Raw genomic sequence first — 22,269 nt, 5'->3', positions numbered from 1 at the left:
GATCAGATCCTCTTCTGCAATTGCCTCCTGTCCTTTAATAAACGTTTCTTTTCAAAAACAAATTAAAGTTATTACCATGTTAGACTAAGTCAACAGGTGGTATCAAGTCTTAAACCATGTATGGGATTAAAACATCTTTAGAATAAGAGTGTCAGCTGCTGAACATGAGTTGTAGAAGCTGTCCTGAATGAAGAATGTCTAGATTCAACAGCTAGAAAGAGGAGGATATAGTGAGTGTGAATACTTGTTCACAAACACTATATCAGATATGTAACAGAAAGGTACACATAAGCTTAGACCTCACTTTGAAAGGATTTCAGACAAATTGATATACGTACTAATAAGATAAATTATGAGATGTGGAAGTTAAGATCTCAAGTTCACATTATTACCTTACGGACAGATAGTAGAGGGCCTAATTTCTGATGCCATGCTGTTCCCTGATGTCCCGGTTGATGTTTTTCTCAAGTTTGGCTCAAGGGACTGTCATTGACAGAAGCTACAAGCAAAGAGAGACATCCATATTGGGACAAGTCATTGCAAGTCAAGCAGTTAGATGATAGGTTCACGTTTTCACTACTCATTGGGAAAGTTACACCAAATGATTTTAGGCTACCTTGAACAAGGCCAAACATAAATTAAATCCCTACCTCTGCATTGTCAAAATTCAGGTACATACTAAAAATTGACCCAAATAAGTGAAACTACAGTTTGATTTATTGAGCTTCTTGTGATATAAGACATACAACTACCATGTCAGAAAAAAAAGTAATGCCATGCCATGAGGTGCCAGTCCTAGTGTGACAGACTAGCGTTTACAGAAAACTGATGGGTTGAATGCTTGAATTAATCTCAGCAACTGGTAGTTACTTGGAGCCGCATACAAGTACATCATTTTCTTTGCACACCAGGCCATCTCACTTAAGATTCAGACCAGATGCAAATCAGTCTTGTACTTGCGCCAATGGGAATAGTCCAGCCCGAACTGCCAGACTAGGTCCTTCATGAACCGAAATACAAGCAACCCAGGGCTGGTTTAGCAATACTAAGTACCCATAAACCATGTATAGATTGGTTCCAGTGACACAGTGTGCACAGGACACACGTCTAGGGATACCCCTCCCACTTAGGGCAACATACCAATGTACACAAAATAGTGATCAACGGTGTGCTTGAATTAATCTTAAATACTGCTAATTACATGAGCTGCATCTCAGTCCAGCATTATATTCCACACCATGTCACGTTAGTTAGGACCCAGTCATATGCAAAGCACTCCTGACCCATTCCAAAGGGAAGGAACTTTCCAGCTCAAACTACCAGGCCAGGTCCTCTCTCAGATGGAACACAAGCAATCCAGGACCAGTTTCACCCTAGTTAGGGATCATCAACCAGGTATAGCTTGGTTCCAGTGACACAGTGGGCAAGGGAACCACGTCTGGGCATACCCTTCCCTCTTAGGGTGAAACTCTAAAGCATACAATAACGTGATGGATGCAATACATGAATTATTCTTAGCCACTAGTATTTACGTAGGCCTCATCCCAGACCATGATTATATTGCACACCAGGTCACCTCAGTTATGAACCAGCCATATGCAAACCACTCTTGACCTTCCTCCATTTGAATCCTTGTGCTGTGGCACTTCTAGGAGAGAATATCGCTCTTTTTGCACATGATGGATGGAACACCATCACAGGGCCTAATAAATGAGTTAAATAAATACTAGAAATTCTTAGTGGACCAGAATACATATCAAGGTACATTTTTACTTCACTTTAAAGACTTGGCTAAACATGTATTCCCATTTGTTTGTAGGTTTTGTTAAAATGTGCACATAGCAGTTGTTGATGGTGTTGAGTGTTGCCGGACAGGCCTTGTGTGTTAACGTGCTGTAGTTACACAGATGTCTGTCCCAGCTTTAGGATTCAATCTGGTTGTATGAGGAAGAGTAAAAATACCCTTAAATAATTAAAAACTAGTATTATAAGGTGTATACATAATGCATGTATGAGTAAAGTACAGAGCTGGATGAATGCTTTTACCTTCTGTTATAGAAAGATTGAGTCATAATCAACTCATTATCAAGGTCCATGCATGAATAGCTAGGTCATTCACAGTTTTTTAATTTTAATTCTGGGACTCGCAGCGCTGTTTAAACACATATAAAATCAGTACTTCAAATACAATTATGCAAAATATAAAGCATGAACTGGCTTAACTAGTCATACATGAAACAGAGAAAGAATAACGTCACGGAGAGTGTAGGGCGTGAGTGGTAAATTCTCACCAGCACCACAGTAGGGTTGTACGGAAGAAGCTGTCCATAAGGTAGAAGGGGGTGCATTGTTGGAGGTGGGGGAGACACAGATGTGTTCCAATTAGCTCTCCATGAAGTAGTCTAAAAAGCTTTATCCTGGAGATGATCTCCTTCACCCGATTCCTCTCATCCTGCCATTGTCCCCAACACTCCGGGAGCTCCTCCCCAATTCGTTGACTGCATAAGTAACTTCCTACCATATGCTGCCTTCTGGGCTCCACTGAGGAGTCACGGAGGCAGTCATATAGATGTTTGTAGTTTTACTTTGCAAATGTTAGTAGAAGGGGTGTCTCCTCCTCAGTGAAATTTCTCTTCCTCTGAAGCTCCCAAGCTAATCTGCACATTAAGATGCAAGAGGCAAATTCTGAAAAGGAAAGAAAGAGATTCTACATTTTAGTAGGGGTGGGCGGAATTTGCGGAATTGCGTTACGCAAATCTCCGCGAAACGGTAAAAAATCTCCGCGAACACGCAGAAATTCCGCGAACACGCGGAATTGCTTGTTCGCGATGCTTTTTTCCTGTTCACAATTGCTGTTTGCGTGCTCGGGGAGAAATATCTCGCGAACACGCATTTTGAGATCGCGAACAAGCAAAAATTTCGCGAAATCGCGGAAAGCAGACTTTTTAGCAATTTCGCGTTCTCCGCGGAACGCGAAATTACGCAAATTCCGCAAATTCCGCGAGCGGAACGGAATTTACTGCCCAGGCCTACATTTTAGGCAGTATGTCACATGTGTCTGACTGATTTCACTTTAAATGCCATTTGTAAATGTGCTAGTAGTTACACTGCTCTGGGGTGCCGTAAGATTTGGCGCTGCCCAGGGCTTCATGATTAAGTAAATCTGAGGCAGCATCAAAATCAATAGGTGCTGCCTGAGAAAACCCACCCCGCACACATGGAATGCCTCCTTTATGCAGAGTAAGGAACGGCAGCGAAATGCGCTGCTTTGTATTACTCCATATCTATGAGGTCATGCAAGCCACGTAGAGTGGCTTTGCGTCTCCTCATAGATAAGATTGGGAGACTTACTTTTTTTGGTGCTCCTGTGGTGCAAGACTCTTATCAATAAGCTCCACAGTGTCTGCCAGTTGTAAAGCATGCCAGTAAGCTACATGTAGTAAGTTTACTTTTCTAACTTCTGACTATTCAGGCTTCATTTGTTCAATTGAGGGTTTGAAGACATGCAAGTTACACTTTGTGAATACAGAAAAGTAGTGTTACCTTTATGAATCAGGCTTCAAGGGCCCGATTAACACGCAGAGATTTATGGTTGGTTTATTAGTACTACCGTAGTCTTACTTACTGAAAAATTCAAATCACAAACCAATGGCCTGATTCGCAAAGTTAACTTACACTTTTTAATAACTTACACTCTTGAGAAAGTAAGCATGTCATTAGTGAGTAAACTAATAATGACAAAAGAAGAAACATTGTAAGTCAACTACTGAACTTAATAACGGTTGGTAATTAAAATAAAAACTGATTGGAATTATTGGTAAAATAAATTAAATTATTAAATTAAGCCAGGTTTTAAAACATTGTAATTGTAAATTTGCAGGAAAAATGCAGTCTGACTCAATAATAAAGAATCCTTGCATTCCCCTACCCCTGCATGCACCAGCTCCTGCCAGCGGTTGGTATGTTTCATGAGATCATCCTCCATTATATTATTAAGTAGTTTACAACATTTTGATTTTGGTGATGGAGCTCCTAGTGCCGTATCCAGTAAGGGAACTCTATGACAGCCGATTGCCTTCTTAGATAGATAATGCCTCACTTGTAGGAATTTGAAAAAATTATTATTTCCAATCCCAAATTTCCTCTTAATTGTATCAAACAAATGTATTTTATTATCCACCATAAGATCACCAATAAGCCTTTTGCCCCTATCAACCCAAAGTTTCATATATCCATCTTGGAAGATTTCCAGCAATAACTCATTATCAGCCAAAGGGGTATATCTACGTATCCTGTTTATTTTAAGTTTTTTCTTAACTGTCATCCATACCTTAAATGCTCTCAGCATAATTTTAAATTTCCCTCTTTTAAAAGAGGCAAAGTCGATATGTCGCATAAGAAAGCCGTAGGCCTCTGCCCCTAATACTAGCCTATATATTGAAGTGTAGGGTGTTTCCTCTGTTGCTACCATCTCTTTTTCCCAATAATGTATAACCTTGGGCGTAGTGGGCGCAGTGGGGGTATGCGGAGCATCACGCACCGCCTGCCTCCCTCCGAAATTACTTAGAACCTTGAAAGTAAAGAAAATTACTTACCTGAGCTGTGGCGTCCCGGGGCTCCATCTTCCTGCTTCCTGCATCTTCCTGCTTCCTCGATGGCTTCTTCCTCACAAATGCGCATGCGCTGGCACCCATAGGATGTAACTGCCAGAATCCCATCGGGGAATTTGCTGATGTCAGTGCCCTAATGAGATTACCATCGCAAAGATCAGTGTCTGAATGATAGATTTGAATGCCTAAATATCGGAAGGTATGAGACTGCTAGGGCAACTGAATACCGTTTAGTGTGGATAGCCTCTTCCCCATTGATGGAGTGAATGGGAAAAGGCAGGGTTTAATCCAATTAACACTCAAACCTAATAATTCAGCAAATGTGGCAAAAATGGAGTCTGTGATGTCCAGTATCTTTGTGACATCCTTAAAATATAGCAAACGGCCGTTGACCTACAAAGATATGAATGAACTGCATCCACCAGCGTGATCCCCCAGTTATGACTATCGGCATGGAGCACCAGCGGTTCAATTGCTAATGAGAATAGTATAGGAAGAGGGACAGCTTTAACATGTGGCTCTTGTAATTGGTATAAGTTCATGAATCTACATTCCATTTTATTCATTTGCTTCTTATGTTTATTCATACGTTGAGTGAAATCCCATTCTCTCACATCTATATTCTGGCTGGTGTTTCTTAAAATACATTAGATCTATATATTTTTTTAACTAAAACTTTTTATTAACATTTTCCGTTATGCTACATTGATGCATTATCTCTCATAGTCACTTTTGCATACATTATAGTTTAAGACAATAGTTGAACAGCAGTGTATTTTTAGGTCAGACATTGCATATTCAGGCTTTTCTTTTGCACCCTCATCTTTGTCCCTATCCATATCAACTGTATTATTGAATGTTCTTGTCTTAGTAGCTAGTCACATTCCTCTGATAGCGGTTCTTCTTGTGGGGGTTCACAGATTTTGCCCCGAAATGTATTCCACTTTCCCCACACCGGGTCCAATTTTTAGGGCATCTTGTGTGTAAATATACAGATTTTTCCATTATCATTACACAATCTATATCCTGGCACCATCGTCGAAGGTTGATTTGGAGCCCCAGAGCTGTGCTATATTCCTTTTCGCTATTGCCATACCCAATGCCACCCAATCCTGAGCCGCATGGTTAAGATGTGTGTGCTCCCAAATGTTAAGCAGACATCTTTTTGGTTCAGGTTGAATCGCCACCCCTGTTACTTGGGAAACTGTGTGCATGATCGCCTCCCAGTATGATGTAATTTCTACGCTTTACCGGAGTGTGTGCCAAAACGTGCCCGGCGCACCGCACTGTCGCAGGCAAAGTGGTGTATATGTCTTGCCTAGTTGTGCAGTAGTGTTCGTGTATAGTAGGTGCGGTGTAGAACCTTCAGTTGTATTAGTTTTAGTCTAGAGGGAATCGCTATTTCTTTGGGGGATGCAATTGCTTCTTGCCAGTTCGCTTCGTCCAAATCTTCTAGTTCAGCCTCCCCTCTTGCTTTTTTGTCATGTGGTCTGTAAGCAGCTGGTCTCCCAGGGGTGAGGACTCCGGCAGTTGTGTGCCAGGTGGTATCAGTGCCATGAGCGCATGTCTGATCTGCATATATCTAAAGGCTTCCGTTGTCGCTAGGCCGTAAGTGTGTTGTAGTTGCGTGAATGGGATAACCTCACCCTTTTTCCACAGGTGACCCACCTTCGAGATGCCTATAAGGTTCCATTGCCTGAACCCTTTGTATTTCTTAGCTTACCCAACTTCTGTGTGTCCCATAGTGGTGTTGCCTGCGTCATGACCCCTTCCCACCCTAGTGCCCATTGCGCCTCATGTCATATCTTAACTGTATGCGCCATTGGTCCTGTCAGGGGTCTGTGAGTTTGTAACTGCCATGGGTACAATTTTTTGTATTACCTAGGTCTCAATGTTGACATCAAGGGTGTCATGCAATGTGTATGTCTTATTGCTAATTCGTATGCCTTCCTGTCCACTAATATGCATCAGAACAAAATCAAACAAAAACCTCCTTAACTTAAGTCTACCCCCCTCCCTCCTCCATGCCTCCCTGCACGGCAGACTTTGAATTACCCAGCACCCTAACTTAGCAGAGTGCTTAGTCCCCAGACTTGCGTGAGGGGGGAAGAGCTGCTTGCGATCTCTCATGGTCTCTCCCTTAGGCCTCTATTGTGCCTACAGCCTAATATATAGAGGTCAGTGATATTGGCACCAAAACCCATTGGTGCTGGTGAAATCAGTGTGTATGTTCAGTGAGTCTGAATCCGCCTTGCTTCCGCTGCCAAGTACAGTATTGTCAGGTCTTCAAACGCCCGTTCCTGTGGGGGGTGCTTCTTTTCTCATTTCACTGGCCTGGTAGACTTGGTCTTAATCTGAGTCTTCGGTCATGTTTTGTGTCGTCACTCCGGTGCTTCCGATTGTCCCAATCTCTTGGTTAGTTGTCTATTTCTCTGTCCTGGGTGTCTGGGTCCTGTGGCCGGACGCCATCCTTCTAGCCAGTCATGAGCCTCCTACGGGGATTTAAAAAAAAAAGTTTTTCCTTAAGCCTCAACTCTCAATTTCACCAGGAAGAGCATTGCATATTTGAGGTCTCGCTTGCACAGTTCTTTTTTAACATCCATGTAGTGCCGCCGTTGCTTTGTTATCGTCGCCGTGTAGTCTGGGTACATCTTTACTGTACTACTCTCCACCTGTATGGAGGGTGCAATACATGCTGCTTGCAGAATTGTGTTCCAGTCACGGAAATTAAATATACGTACCAGTATAGGCCTGGGTGGGCCCGTTCCATGGAGAAAAAACTGGACAGCCCATGTGGTTAATTTGATAAGGTCTTCCACAAAGATGTCGAGAGCCGGCCCCTTCACATTTTCAAGCACCCCCACCAGGCGAATATTATTGCGTCAGAAGTGGCCCTCATGGTCATTGAGCTAAGACTCCATTTGCTTATGCGGTAGTTCCAGATTTCGGACGTGTCGCTGTAATGTCGCTGTGTCGGTGGAGAGGGCCACGGTCGTGGATTCAACCTCTGTCAATCTTGTACTGATTTTGAAAACATCTACGCGCAACTGTGTGATGTCAGTGGATATAGTGCCAATTGACGTTTGCATCTGGTTCAGGGTAGCCATTATGTTATGTAGGATTACCTCTTTAGGTTTTGCAGACTGGAAGCTATCGCCGCTGCCCGCTTTTGTTTTTGGGGCAGTTGGTTGATCTTTGTGGTAGGCATATTTCTCTAATTTATTAAGTTGCGTTGCGCGCTGGCCTCATCTTCCCATAGCGTCAGGATCGCCTGGTGGATCTACCAATGCTGCTGTGTGGTAGACAGTAATCACCACTGCCTGCCTGCATGAATAGCTTCTATGCATGACCTTTCAGTTTTCCTGCTCCCCACAGCCGTCGGTGCTTAATGTTTATAGTGTATGAGTTCCACCTAAGGTAACTTCATGCTCTCCAGAGTTCTGGTCTACTTTTGGCAGGCTTTGTTCATCTTTTTTTTTTATTAGCTGAGTTTTAGTCTCTTACAGCCCTCATTTACGCCCTTTGGTGAAGGTTGCAGGCACTGCTCGCCCCTGAGATTGAACGTTTCTCCCAGGCGTGGGCGTGTGGTCTCCTCAGGGAAAAGTTGGCTGCATGTATTTGTTCCTGCATCACCTGCAATCAGTGCAATCTGTATTCGTAGCTGGACTGTGCGTTGTGCTGTGAATAGTCCGGTGTTTATCTCTGAGGGCCCTTACTGGTTTTTCACTCTGTGCTGGTGCGGCACAAAATGCCAGCGTCATCTACAATTCTGGGCTTGCTAGGCGCCGTGGTGTTAGCGGAGGCTCTGTGCTCATGCTCAGCCTGGTTCACAAATCGTTTCGCCGGGATTTTATCTCTTCTCTCGATTATCCTGTGAGGACAGCTGTGGGAAGCCGTCCCTGGCCGATCACTCACAGTCAGCTCTGCACCAGGTGTTGCGGCACTTGGCCAGTGCTGGCACTGCGCAGCGCAACTCTTTGTCACCCGTTTCCGGCCCATGTGTCAGCCACGCTGTGATTATGTGAGGTCCCGGGTAGTTGTAGCACTCCCAAATCAGCATCGATGAATGATTTAATGTTCCGGTGCCTTCTCCCGGTTCCGTATTTTGACTTGTCATCGGATTAAGACAGGATTGATGGGGAGAGACGCTGATGATCGCAGAGCTCTCCTAGGCTGTGGCCATCTTCATTGGCTGCTAGCCACGCCCCCATTAGATCTATATTTAATGCAAGACTATAATTTCATCTACTGTTAGAGTACCACAAGAATTAACTAACCATGGGCTATGTTTTGTGACCCGAAACCCTGTAATGAATGGCTGAGGAAAATAATTTGAGAAAATCAGATGTGATCAAACATACCCTTAAAATCACCAAGAAGGAAAGTTATTACTAAAATTGCTTATAAAATCTTAACTTTAAAACAATAAACTTAAAACATGACTTTTATAGTGAAATTATGGTTACAAAACAAACCATAGAAAACACTGAAACTTGCCAATTATGGTTAGACACTCAATTCATACCTTCACCAACAGTCATGGAAGCATAACTAACACACCATTAATGAAACAAACAGAAACACAGACAGGATCACAGGTATACACATAGCCCCGCACAAACACACAGACGTATTCATACACCCATAAACATACTCATTACACCTAAAGCATTGCATACAGTGTCAGACCAATTTGGAATTCTGTACTTGGCTCACCTCACAGTGAGTGACAGCTGTAACCATATCACACTGCACCTCACGAAGGGTCCATGACTCCCCCTTCACAATTCAAACTTGGCATAGACCCATACAAACCTTTACACAACACAGAATCTGAATATTTGAACAGCCGCATACACTTTCACCAACCTACCCACACCTCTCACTCACACAATCCCCGAATCCGTATAGGAGGAAATAAGAGCTTCCTCCTCAGTTCTTGAGTTCTGCTAGAAGCTGAAGATCACACACCCACACACCTGCCAGAGTGTCTAGATACCCTCTCAGATGATTAGTGCACTATACAAAATCAACGTACCATAACATAACAGTGTCCTGCTCCAGTCCGATGTGCACATAACCCAAGAAAATACCTCCCATGTTTCTCACTAATAGCAATAATTCAAAGTGCATTGATCAAAACCATTAATCAATTCATAATCAAATCTTAAAATGATGATGCTTCACAAAAGCAATTTGTCAAAATGTAATGTCATATTTTTAAAATGGACATCCTAGACATAACTATATTAAAGAATGAACACTTTGCAAATATAGTCTCACAATAAATTAAATGAAACGGACATTTGTAAAGAGCATGGTTACCACAAGGCCTCCCAGCGCTAAGCATGACTATTGAAATGGGTGGGCGAGACAGAATGATTAATTTAAGGGAATAGAAAGGTTTTAAGTTGTTTCCTAAAGGCACAATGACTACAGTCTTTTCGGAGGTGGAGCGGCAGGGCGTTCCAAAGTCTGCCTGCATTCAAAGAGAAGAGTCTACCGCCACTTCTGGCTCGTTTGATTGTTGGGGTCTCGATGAGGTGGAGGCCATCCGATCGAAGCTTTCTCCTTACTTTGTATGGATGAATTATGGCCGAGATCATGGGAGGGCCTATCCCCTGTAGTGATTTATGGACAATGCAAAGCGATTTAAAGCTAATTCGCTCCTTCACTGCCAGCCAATGTAGGAGGCGGAGGGCGGGTTTTGCGGAATGAGATTTGGGTGTTCCCGCCAACAGTCTGGCTGCATAGTTTTGGATGAGCTGTAGTTTATTGATTACTGAGATAGATACTCCGAGATAGAGCGCATTGCAATAATCCAATCTAGAGAGCAGAATAGACTGGACCATGATTTTCTTTGCTTGGGGAGGGAACAGGGGAAGCACTTTCCTTGCCATTCTGATCAGGCCAAAGCAAACTGCTACGGTCTTGCTGGCTTGCGCTTGAAATGTCAGGTTGTGGTCTAGCCAGATGCCCAGATTCTATATTTTGGGCTTAGGGGTTGGAACTGGGCCCATGCATGCTGGCCAGATGGTTCTGAGTGGTGTGTCATCAAAATTGCCCAGGGTCATGATCTCGGTCTTTTCTCCATTTAGTTTCAGGCAGGAAGACCCCATCCATTTTACCACTTCCGTCAGACATGCTTTCAGGGTTGTGGAGTATTATGTGGAATTGTGTGGACTGATTTAGGGCTATGACCAGTTGGGTGTCGTCGGCATAGGTGACCATTTGGATCCCAAACGGGGCCATGATTGAGGCCAAAGGGGCCATGTATGCGTTAAAAAGCGTAGGGCTCAGTGATGAGCCCTGTGGTACGCCACACCAAAGAGGATGAGGTTTGGAGCTCATGTCCTCTTCAAATACCTGAAATGAGCCTCCTTTCAGGAAGGAGCGCTGCCAACTCAGGGCATTTCTGACTACTCCCAGATTGCCGACAAACATCCAAAAGTGAATTGTGTTTTTATTCTTTACCTATGCTGTACCATTATCTTCATCTGATTTGGGGTGTTCACATTAGCACCAAGATAAGCAGATGAATATGGCTGACATCACCCATTGAGATTGGCATGGGTAGTGTAATGTTAGTAGCTAAGTAGAGAAATAGGGTGGAGCGTATTTAATTAAACACAGGAAAACATCTGTTTACAAAGTGGATTGGTTCCAGAATATACATACTACATTAGCAAAGTTCATAGGCATATGGAGCAGGGGAGGCTGGTGCATAGGGGCGAGATGGGTGTCGCCCTCCCACCCTCGGGGACAAAAAAAATGCCTGATGAAAAATACTGAGCAGCTAGCAATAAATTGTGCTGGCTGCTAGTGCTCAGTGAACAAACATGTGAAAATGTGGGGTTTTCTTTAGGGGGGGTGGGGGGATGGCCTTTACTCTGCACATGCTTTTGGCTGGGCGAAGATTTCTTCGACCTGGAGCCAGAAAGCAGGGCAGTGACGACACACTGGTGGGTGCAGCCTGAGTCTCATTTGCAGAATAGCATTTCGATTTTGGGCGTTATTCCCTTGGCCCAGGGAGGAGTTGGAGACACTCCATTCATTCCAATGGCTGGGAGCGGGGCTGTCTGGCAAGCTTAGAGTTTGTGGGGGTGTGGCAGTGGCCTTTGCCTCTTCCACCAGACCCAGCAACAGTTGTTGTTGCTTTCAAGTGATTGGTTTGCTGGGGTCTGGGGGAGGAGTCCAAAGACAAAATCCAGTTTATTCTAGTTTTTGGCTTGCTTCGTCGTGGCTTGTGAGACCTGCGTGCTTTCATACCAATTCCACGCTGTGAACTGCAGACCCAAGGAGCTCGGCTTAGATGGACTGAGAGACTGAACCAGGCCTGGAGTCCTGGACTGAAGAACATCGAGGTGAAGGAAGGTCATCATCACGTCGGAAAATCGGTAAGTAAAGTAAATGGAATACGATCATTTATTACTTTACTCTGATGCCTGGGGGCCCGGCCGGCAAGCAGGGTGACTTTGATTATGTGGTGGTGCCTGTATTGGAATAAATAAGGTGCATTCATTCGCTTTCCCTGTATCACAGCACAGCTAGGGGATTTGCTGCGCTGCGTTGTGATACTTTTTTTTTAATATGCGTATTTAACTTTTTTTTATCTTTCGTTTTTTTTCTCCTATCTTGTTTCTATGGGTTGAGCGCTTATTACGGCCCCATCCTTCTTCAGGGCACGTGCATTGGCAAGAGATTTGCATGCTGGGTTTTCAGTTTCAAATGTTCACGCAGGAGGCTTGTCCGAGCCTATAGTCTCTCTTCTGTGGCTCAGCGCTTAAACATTGTATACAGCATTGGTTTTGGGGAGGTTTGCACACAAAGCTATTTTATTCTATGAGCTCTGTGATGGAATGTTCTACCTATAGATTTATTTCTGCAGTATGATTCCTCGCTGCTCTTGCACGTGTTTTGATGGTTCTTCTGTTTTTTCAATCGGGGGGCGGGGGGGTACATTAATGTGTAAATGAGACATGTTGGATTTGCCAACGCTTGATGTTACAAACACACGCGCCCTCTCTGTAAATCTCACACCGAGAGCCACACAAGTTTGTGTCCCTCCCGGCTGAGAGTCCTGTCCCAGGGTAGGACAGGGCAGGGCTCTCGTTCCCACAGCAACGAGTGACGCCGCCCCAAGACACCTGCCTCCCGCCTCAGATCCCGGGCAGAGGGAGCGAGCGAGCTCCGGAGAGGGCGCACACGAGAGAGTGCAGAGCACCCTCCCAGAAGAGACAGAGCCTCACGGGGGAGAGAGAGCAGAAACCCCGAGAAGAAAGGAGTGTACACAGGCCGAGCCCCTGAGAGGAGAGAGACAGAGACCTTGAGGGGAGAGAGAGCAGAGACAGAACCCTCAAGTGGAGAGAGAGCAGAGACAGAGCCCCTGAGAGAAGAGAGGGCAGTGACCCAGAGAGGAGAGAGAGCAGAGAGACAGACCCCTGAGAGAAGAGAGACTGACCCCTGAGAGGAGAGAGACTGTGCCCTTGAGGAGAGAAAGAGAGCAGAGACAGAGGTGGGGGGTGGCTTTAGAGAGGCCTTGCGTTGGCGGCGCTTGTTAGTGTATACAAGTACTAATGAAAGCAGGTGTGTCTTGTGGAAATGTTCACTCCGAGCCTTGAATCCGCTGGAAACCCCTCCAAAGAAGAGCCTGTTTGCGGGGAAGGTGTTTTTTCATGTACATGCGTGCGTCACTGCGTTTTTCAAACTCTTTACTGCCAAAACATAGAAATGGTTTGGCTGTGAAACGTGGGTGGCTTCTGTAAATCACCGAAGACGTTTGCTGTAAAGTAATTTTTGCCGCATCACAGGTGCATTTTTAATGCGTGTCTTTTTAGTCGTCTACCCAAAGCAAACGTGACGTTTGCTTTGGGTAGACGACTAAAAAGACACGCATTAAAAATGCACCTGTAATGCGGCGAAAATTACTTTACAGCAAAAGGCTCAGATCGTCTCAACTGAGCCCAAAATAGTCACACATTTTACACACGCGGTGCAGGTCAGACAGGTGCAGACAGTGGCAGGGCCCAGGCACAAGGGGAAAGGAAAGAAAAAGAAACAGCAACATGCATTCCGCTTCTGTGGCTCCCGGTGCTGCCCTCAAGCCATAGCCTTCTATCCTGCAGGATTTTTTATGCACAGTCAATCCCCACACGAGAGGGCAGCGAGGCGCCTCGTGGCACACAGCATGTATCAAAGCCCCCACTCGTCGGAAGTCGGGCACTGTCCTCTTCTTTTTCGTGCTGGCAGCTGTCCCCCCCCCCTCTATTCCTATTATTCCCTCTCTTCCTGTCTTGCTCTTCACTTACTGAAAACCGTAACTTGAAGAAACGGTTCACAACCTCCTTCCTTCTTTCATAGTTGCTTCCCTGTGAAATGGATCCAAAAAAGAAAAATACTCTTTGCGGGAAATGCCCTTTTTCTGACATTTTTCTATTCCAAAGTGCAGCGGGAGGGAGAGAAATAGAAGGTTTTAAATATGAAAAATAAATACATAACTAAATAAAGCAAGACAGAGTGGTTGCAAAGTGCCCAGATTGGTTTTATTCACATCCAAATACATCAGCCTCACTTTACAGACTTTGCCAGTGAAGCGCTACTATTGTTTTCTCGTCTTTCTTTGAACGGCATTGTTGTCCCCTGGTGGGGAAGTGCACCATTCCTAGATGTATTGCAATACCTGGTTGATGGATGGATTGGAAAACAAAATGTGTACCATTGCTCTGTTTATGGATGTGGTCTTTTTAAACCATACTGCTTACGTTTATTAAGGATATAAGCAATGGACATTGAAACGGTTCCCTTCAGGGCCCTGTAGTCATGTCCTTAACTTTTCAGGTAAAACCACTCGCTGATTTCTGAATAGTGAGTGAGAGATCGTTAAGGTAACCATGTTGTTTCTGCTTACATTTCACATGCTTTACTTAATCTAGCATTCCCTATGACTGTTTGCTTTTACTTTTTTTTTAGGCAGCATATTACTCTTATCAAGTGCATAATTTGAATTGAGCCACATCCAAGTGTTTATAGCGGGCACAATTAGGTTGTAGCTGAAGGCAGTGCGAGTTTCTCTCAGTGGGGCAGTATGGTGTTCAGTGGGGGAGAGGATGTAGCACTATGGCCAGTGCTGTCGAATTTCGAACTGGGGAACTGGGTTCAGCCTTCATGACCAGTCCACCAGACCACTCTACTGAGGGAGTATATTCCCATGCTAGACCTTAGAAGGCCCCACTAGACCTTAGGAGGCTTGATGTCTTAGCACAAGCAGGTGTACCCTAGTGGTGTCAATTGTGAGTTAACCTTGAAGGCCTGTCCACCACAATCCATACTGAAGTTCATCTCCAGTCTTGCAGACAGGCCTATGAAGCAGCACACCCTAGAGCAACAGTGATCCAGTCACTGAGATTCTGTCACTGAAGTCACATGAACCTTGAGCAGGTTAGGGCGGTGCAAACTGTGCGACCGCACTGGGTACCTATTTCGGGTGGGTGCGTAGTGTTTGCAAGTATATTATGCTTTAAAAAAAACTTGCTGCCACCTTCCTGGCCTTCAGCAATTTTCAGAAACAATAAAAATGTCATGATAACTTCGGTGATTAATGTTCTTCCTAGAGAGAGATCCGAGTTTTGTCTAGTGGAAGGGTTGACTCCTGGAAAGGTAGCACAGAGGGTTAATATGCCTGCTGCAAAGAACATGTACCATGCAGATCACAAAGTGCACTGCTTTAATGGGGGGACCATGATGAATGGTCATTTAATGTCAGCTGTAGATGATGGATCCCTGAACAGTGTCATGTATGTGCATGTTTGCATTGTGCTGAGGGGATTATCAGGTAATTGTTCACGCAGCTCTCTGATGGATGTCACATGCGCTTTTTCGGAGTCCCCAGATAGATCATGCAGTCTGTGTATTCTCTTGTGTACCGCCAGTCACGGCCAATCACCGGTGTATTCAATTGTGTAGCCTTGGACCGTGTCATGTATGTGCATGTAACTTGCATGATCGAGATAACAATTAGCGGCGATAGTATGTGTCTCTCGGTCCTCTTTCAAGTGCTTGCCGTCCTTTTTCCCCAGCAACCCCCACCGCCCAAAGGGGCGGCAATCTGAGGGATAGCCCCGGGCGCCACAAGCTCTAGCTACGCCTGTGATGGGGTCTATGCTGTTAACGATCAGGCAAGATTTCCATATTTGTGCACACTTTATTTGTGCGTGAGGTATGTTCTTAGGCATGGGTTGCAAGCAGCATTTTTCCAAGGGCTATAAAGTCTGGTCTTTGACCTCATACTAAAACATCTGTGCCAAACTTCTGAAGACTGTTTAAAATGAAAAACAGCACTTAAACAGTTAAACTGTTTAAGTGTTGTTTTTCATTTTGTCACTGCTGCGATAATTTATTTTACTGCCGCCGTTGGGGCCCGGCCGGCAGGGTGACTTTGATTCCATGATGGGTAGTTGCGGGGGTGGGGTGGTGGTGGTGGGGGGGTGGAGGTTGGCTTTGAGGCCTGCTGCCTTGCCCTGGTACGTACATTGTGCAATTTGTTGGTAACTTTTGGTTTCATTAGTTGGATAGCAGACATTTTGAGGCCCTGTGCGCCTTTGTGTGCCATTTTTAACAATTCCATTCATAAAGATACAAGGACGACTTTTCAACTTAACAACTTCAAACGATGGCACTCTAATACCAACTCAAACCCTGCAATTGTGGCACTGTGATATGAAAAACGGGTAGCGATTGTAGGTTTGAATACAGCAAACAGTGCTAAGTTAAATAGTTAATATTATGGAGGTGGTGGTATACGGCTCGGAAATTCCGAGTATAGCCCAATAAACGCAGATAAGCTGTCTTTTCTGTGTTCACACACTCCCAATGCCACTCCTCTGGTCTAATTCTTACAGAGTATGGAACACATCCTTTTTTATGAGAATGACTCACATCAGGCAGGCCATTCGAATCAAAACCAATTAGAACATAGTTGATACCTGTTGGACCCGGCCCTTCTGGCAGGTTAACCCCCGAAACTTTCTGCTTTTTATGGGTGACTTGGTGTAGTGATTTTTGGACTTCTGCGCACTTTACCACTGTGTCCCAGGGTAAAGTGCATGCGTGTGTCGAGGTTGGCCTGCCCTCTCATAGGAATGCATGGGGGAATGTATATGTCCTGGTAGTTCCTGATGCGTGGGGTGTGCAGGCCCGAGTTTGGTATGTGCGGACTCGTGTGAGTGAATGCTGCGCGATGATGTGTGCGGCGTGCATGTACCTAGTGTGGAAGTGCCACTTCTAGAAGTGGGCACTTCAGTGTGCAGTATGAAATGTGTGGCTTGTCTGGCGATTGGCTGGTGGAGGTCATGTGACGGACTAGCCAACCAGAAATCGCCAGTTCTAACAATACCCATATGGTAACAAATCCAACCAGATGGTCATTTGACTCCGTCAATTAATCAGTGTTAGAGCCCAGCAGCAGCTGACTGTCCAAAATTCATGTAAATCTCCCCAAAAAATATTGCAATTGATCTGTAATAATAATTCCTAGGACAGAGGCCCGCAAGGCCTGTGACATCTGCCCACTTCCTGTCCTGTGTACGATGCCATATCTCAGAGTAGGTGAATGTGAGGAGGCCAGAAGTCGAATGCATTACATTTATTTTGCTCAAATGTGCAGCATCGCAGAGAAGGAGAGTGGGCTTGCCCAGAGCTTTAAGTGGGCAGAGTCTGAAACCCTGCAGTTTTTTAATGGGGGCCTCGAAACAGGTCTCTAATCGGGCTCTGTTTTGTGCCCTGGCACAGGCAGCCGGCCCGTTTAGTTTTTTTACCAGACTGCAGTGACAACACATCATTCACGTAGGGTTCCTTTAAGTGATCAGACGGTTATACTCTGTAGTGCAGGGAGGGAGAAATTGGTAATCTGAAGCAGCACCAAAAACTTACAGAGGTAAAACGTGGAGAAATCTCTTTATTTCGCCTCTTTTTTCTTTTTTCTATGCATAGTGCCTTCTGCAGCACACAGGGAAAGAGGAAAACGCCTCTTGTAATTGCCCGCAATGCAGGTACCAGTGCACCATGGTGCAACAGTGCCTGCATTGGTGCACAGCAGCTTATTGTGTGCCGGTGCATGGGGAAAGGACAGGAATGCGCCGTATCTGCTGTAGGCCTGGGCTAAAATTTCATTCGGTTCGCAGAAATTGCGCTAATTTGACATTTTCGCGGTCCGCGGAAAGCGCGAAAATGTCAAAATTTCCGCATTCCGCAGCTTGGCGATAATTTGTTTCTTGCTCGCGCTGTAAAATAATACATTATCGCGCGCGCGATCGCCTTACCTGAATCCCTGCGTTCGCCGACAAGTTTTCTTGATCCGGTTACGTTCTCCATGAGATATTGTATTGTTTTAAGCCATTTGCGCTGTCTCGCGACAGTTTGCGCCCGCAGTGACGTCAGGCGTCACGCGATCACGTCTTTCTTCTCGCGATCATGCACCGCGAGACAACTGAAAACAAGATGGCCGCGCCTGCGAGCAACTACATGGGTAAGTTGGCGAGCCGCAACCATGCAAAAATCTTGCGCACATGCGGGAAAAAAACTTCCGCATCTTCGCGATATTTCCGCGGGTTTGCGATAATTTTTAACATTTTCGCAAATTCCGCCCACCCCTAATCTGCTGATAGATACGGTACATTTGTGCCCTTTTCTTTTGCTGTAGGGCAGGTCAGCAGGAAGGCCTACTGTTCTGCCCTACAGCAAAACCTCATCAATGAGGCCCTAAATGCAAACTACTTTCTTCACTGATTTCAATTTTTTTTCTTGTAATGCTCTACATTTATATGTTTTAATATTTATGTTTCAATTTAAAAATTAAACTTATTGTGTAAACTCCTTTTTCTCTATTGTAAATTTTGAAACACTTTATAAACCAAATCTGTTTTTTTCAGTATATCTTTGCTTTCCACCCAAAATCTTGTTGTCAGGTTTGTTTCAATTTCTGTTATGTGGACTTTCTGTCAGTGTACATTTATAGTATATAAATGCTATATTTCGCAAAATAAACACAGTTTGCAGGAATATAATTTCTGTTTGTCTGGCTAATCTTAAAATAATCAAGGATGAACTGCAATCCTTGGATGGATCTCTTTCGCCATCTAATTTTCAAAGTATTTGCAATGTACGGTCTTACCAATGGTGTGAGCCTTGATGACTTCATTAACCAATACAGTAAAGAGGAAGAGATGTGTTACAGGTAGAAAACACTTAGAGGGCCTCTTCCCATTGGCTGTGTGTGCTTGGCTTGGGGGTCGTTTTGCAAGCAGACCAGTTAGAGGATTGGGCACATTTTTGTAATGTTTTCTTCACACTTGTGCTTTAAAATGCTACATTTGGATCCCGTTTTTGCAAAATTTTACAGTAAATATGTGGTGTAAAACCCACCATTTGAATACATCTTTTGCAAAAGATTCTTGCGGGGGGGAATCCCCCCGCACCCACCTTTTTCAGTTCGGGCTTGCTCGCTTCGCTCGTTCACGCATTGTACAAGGATACAAATTTTTCTCCCCACCAGTTTCAAAATCTACCAGCCGCCCCTGATATGGAGTGGACACCGTTTGCACCATATGTCCAGCTAGGTAGGAGTTCTCCCAACGCTGCCCAGTGCCTAATACCACCCTACAAACCCACAAAAAGTAATTGGAGGAATACTTCCAATGAGTCTAACAATTGGCATTTATTTGGGGTGGGATTCCAACTGATTGTTTTTTCGGCCACCATTCTACCTCAGATTAGACGTGGCGGTGGCATCCCGCATATATTGCATTGTGGTGGGCGGTGCTGTAAGCAGCACCCACCACAATGCAATAGATGCACGTTGTGCATTGGCATGCACAACGTGACAGGCACAGCGCGGTGCCTGCCACCTTGTGCATGCCAATGTTGGGGGGTCCAATGGGTAGCCTCCAAGTGCAGCCCCCCACCTCACCACCATATGGGGGCTTGCAACAGGCCCCCAAAGTAAACTCCGCATGCCTTTCCATGGCGGTGTCTCCGCCATGGAAAGACATTAAAAATGCCACATCATAATATGGATGGTGGACGGTCCTTCCGTCTGCCACAGTACCCCCTGCCATGCTAATGTGCTGGGGGTAAAAGGCCGTCCAACGGGGTACTTTGGCGGGCGGATCTCCACCGCCGGTTGGGCGGTGGCGATCCGCCCGCCATGCTAATAGGCCCCTGAGACTATATGCTAATTAAAATAAAAAATGAAATGCTTTCCCTTTAATTTAGAGATTTATATTACCAGCATGATAGCGGAGTGATGCCGGAACCGTTGCTGTTAGTGGTGGATTGTAAAAGCTACCGAAGAAGCCTCCGGCTGACGAGGGCCACGCTCCCATACGCCCCCGCCATCCCACTGGAGGGTTCCCCCTGTGGGCGAGATACGTTGGGAGCTGCGGAGTTGCGGGATTGGCACGCGGTTGATATCCACACCATGGAGGACTTATACCATGAAGGGGGCCTCTTGCCTTTTGCGACCCTTGCAGAAGAGACGGGGCTGGCGCAGGGCCAGTTTCTCCGCCACCGGGCCCTGATAGAGACTCTGGTGAGTCACTGGGGAGACCTGCAGGTGGAACCGGAGCAGCATTTAGTGCTGCAGTATCTCCATGTCATGGGCCGAGGAGGACACCTGATCAAGTGGTTCGCTGGGGCCTTGCGGATTCATGCGGCGCCGAGTCTGGGGACACTGCGCGGGAAGTGGGAGGGGGACCTTGCCCGCCCTATGGTAGACAGGGAATGGGAGGGAGCGCTGAGGGGGCCAAGGAGGGTGCCCCGAAATATGAGATTCCGTCAAATACAGTTCTTTGTCCTACACAGGGCCTACCTCACACCGGGCGCCATCAATAAGTATTTTTGCAGAACGGATGCGTGCTGCCCCCGTTGTGCGACGCTTGGCGCCGACCTGATCCACATGCTGTGGGGCTGCCCCGCACTGCAGATATACTGGCAAGCGATACATGTAGAACTCCGCAGGTGTTCAGGCCGGGAGATTCCATCTGAGTGGCCCACATACCTGCTGCATCTCTTTCCCTGACCGCCTCCGGCGAAGGTGGCCTGTCGTTTCCTTGATCTGGGGATAATAGTGGCTAAGCGGCTCATCACCAAGCGCTGGAAGGCGGATACCGCACCGCATGTGCGAGGGTGGCGATGCTCTTTTATGGTGTGGGCAAAGGCAGAAGAGGTGGCGCTTCGGCGGGAGGAGACACTGGGCCTTAGGACGACGCCCGTCGCCGCCCAGTGGGGGGAAATGAGGCAGCTCTTGTCGCAAACGGAGGAGGTGGCCCCGGGGGAGGACACTGCTGCGCTGTAGGAGCCGCGTCAGGCGATGGGGCACTGTTCACCTGATAGAGACTCCGCGCTGGTGGGGGCGACTGGCTGGCTGGCGAAGATAGTGCAGGCCGCAGATTGGATATAAGCGCCTGCTTTCCCTTTTTGAGTGGCGGGGGCCAGGGAGGGTGGAGCCTGATGGGAGAGGGGTCAGCGGAGTGGGGGCCGACTAGACTAGAAGATACAAGCTGCTGTTGTACATTGTTTTAGTTGTTAGATTGTTGGAAGGACAGCTGCCCAGCTACAGAATGGGGAGTATAGTACTGTTTGTATAATTATCCAGGGAAGCACTGAGAATAGCACACAATTGGCATCGACGCTGGTGAGCAGATGCTCTCCACTAGGGCTGGGGCCATAACGGTACGAATGGAGATGGATTTACTTATGACCTAATGTCGTACTTTAATATTCGGGACCGCGTAGGGGACAGGGCCCTACCCCTGTCTATCTTGGTATTAGCAAACCGCAAATGGTAAATGCGGCATGTACGAGTGCTTTATATATCGTTCTAGCTATGAATGCACTGTGTACACGTTATTCTGCTTCACTACGTGGGTTCCATTTTGGAAGCAGTGGCCATCTTGTCATTGCCCTCACATAGGCTATAATGGAGTAAATACGAGCCTCACAGTACATGGGCTTCTCCTCTGACTTCTCTGTGACCTGGGCAGCTGGCTCTGCTGCCCCGGGTCAAACTGGTCTCACGAGCTCCCCTTCCTCCGTCCACCTGTGATTAGCATCAGGGCTTGACCCGTCATAAAACCCTTTCATTCTACACAATCCTCCGGCTAATCTCTTTCACACCTGCTTGTTCCTGCTTTATGACTTGTTTCCCAAAACAAGAGATGCTCATGTTTATTGGGGGGTCTATTGACATCCGTTGTGGGATCTGAACCTTACTGTGTAAATCATTGTGGGCTGGCCGAACTGGAATGTGGGATGGTCATCATGACTCTGCCTTTTCTTTGTAATGTACACTTGTATATGGCCGTATCATAAAACCTAGGAATGTATGCTTGAGGCAAGCAAAAGGGTATTTAAGATGAAGTCCATTCCTATGATTTTGAGCAGTCTCCTGAGAACATACACGCTGTTGTACTTCTAGAATACCTGTAATTGGTCTGCAGCCAATAAATGAATCTTTGACTTCACCCAGAAGACTCTGTGTTTCTGTAGGTCTGGAACAGGGTGAACCCAGAAGTCATAGGGTGTGTGCCCCTGCACCGCTGGGTCTAAAATACCCAGTACTTCACTAACAGGTTATATGTTGGGACACAACCGGTTACAGTACACC

The 22,269-nt window shown here is 45.8% G+C and overlaps 1 protein-coding gene across 1 annotated transcript in view; it reads left to right on the top strand.

The window, feature by feature from the left end:
* The first annotated feature begins 11,895 nt into the window (after window positions 1–11,895).
* LOC146853791 (uncharacterized) overlaps window positions 11,896–22,269 on the top strand; it is an 81,793-nt gene continuing 71,419 nt past the window's right edge. The window contains exon 1 of the mRNA XM_085650396.1: window positions 11,896–12,007. The gene's annotated coding sequence lies outside the window, so the exon portion shown is untranslated. The remainder of the gene's footprint in view (window positions 12,008–22,269) is intronic.

Source organism: Triturus cristatus, chromosome 4_1 (genome assembly GCF_964204655.1).
Source record: "Triturus cristatus chromosome 4_1, aTriCri1.1, whole genome shotgun sequence".
NCBI lineage: Eukaryota > Metazoa > Chordata > Amphibia > Caudata > Salamandridae > Triturus > Triturus cristatus.
Note: the sequence above shows the minus strand (reverse complement) of the source record. Positions and strands in the feature narration are given on the sequence as shown.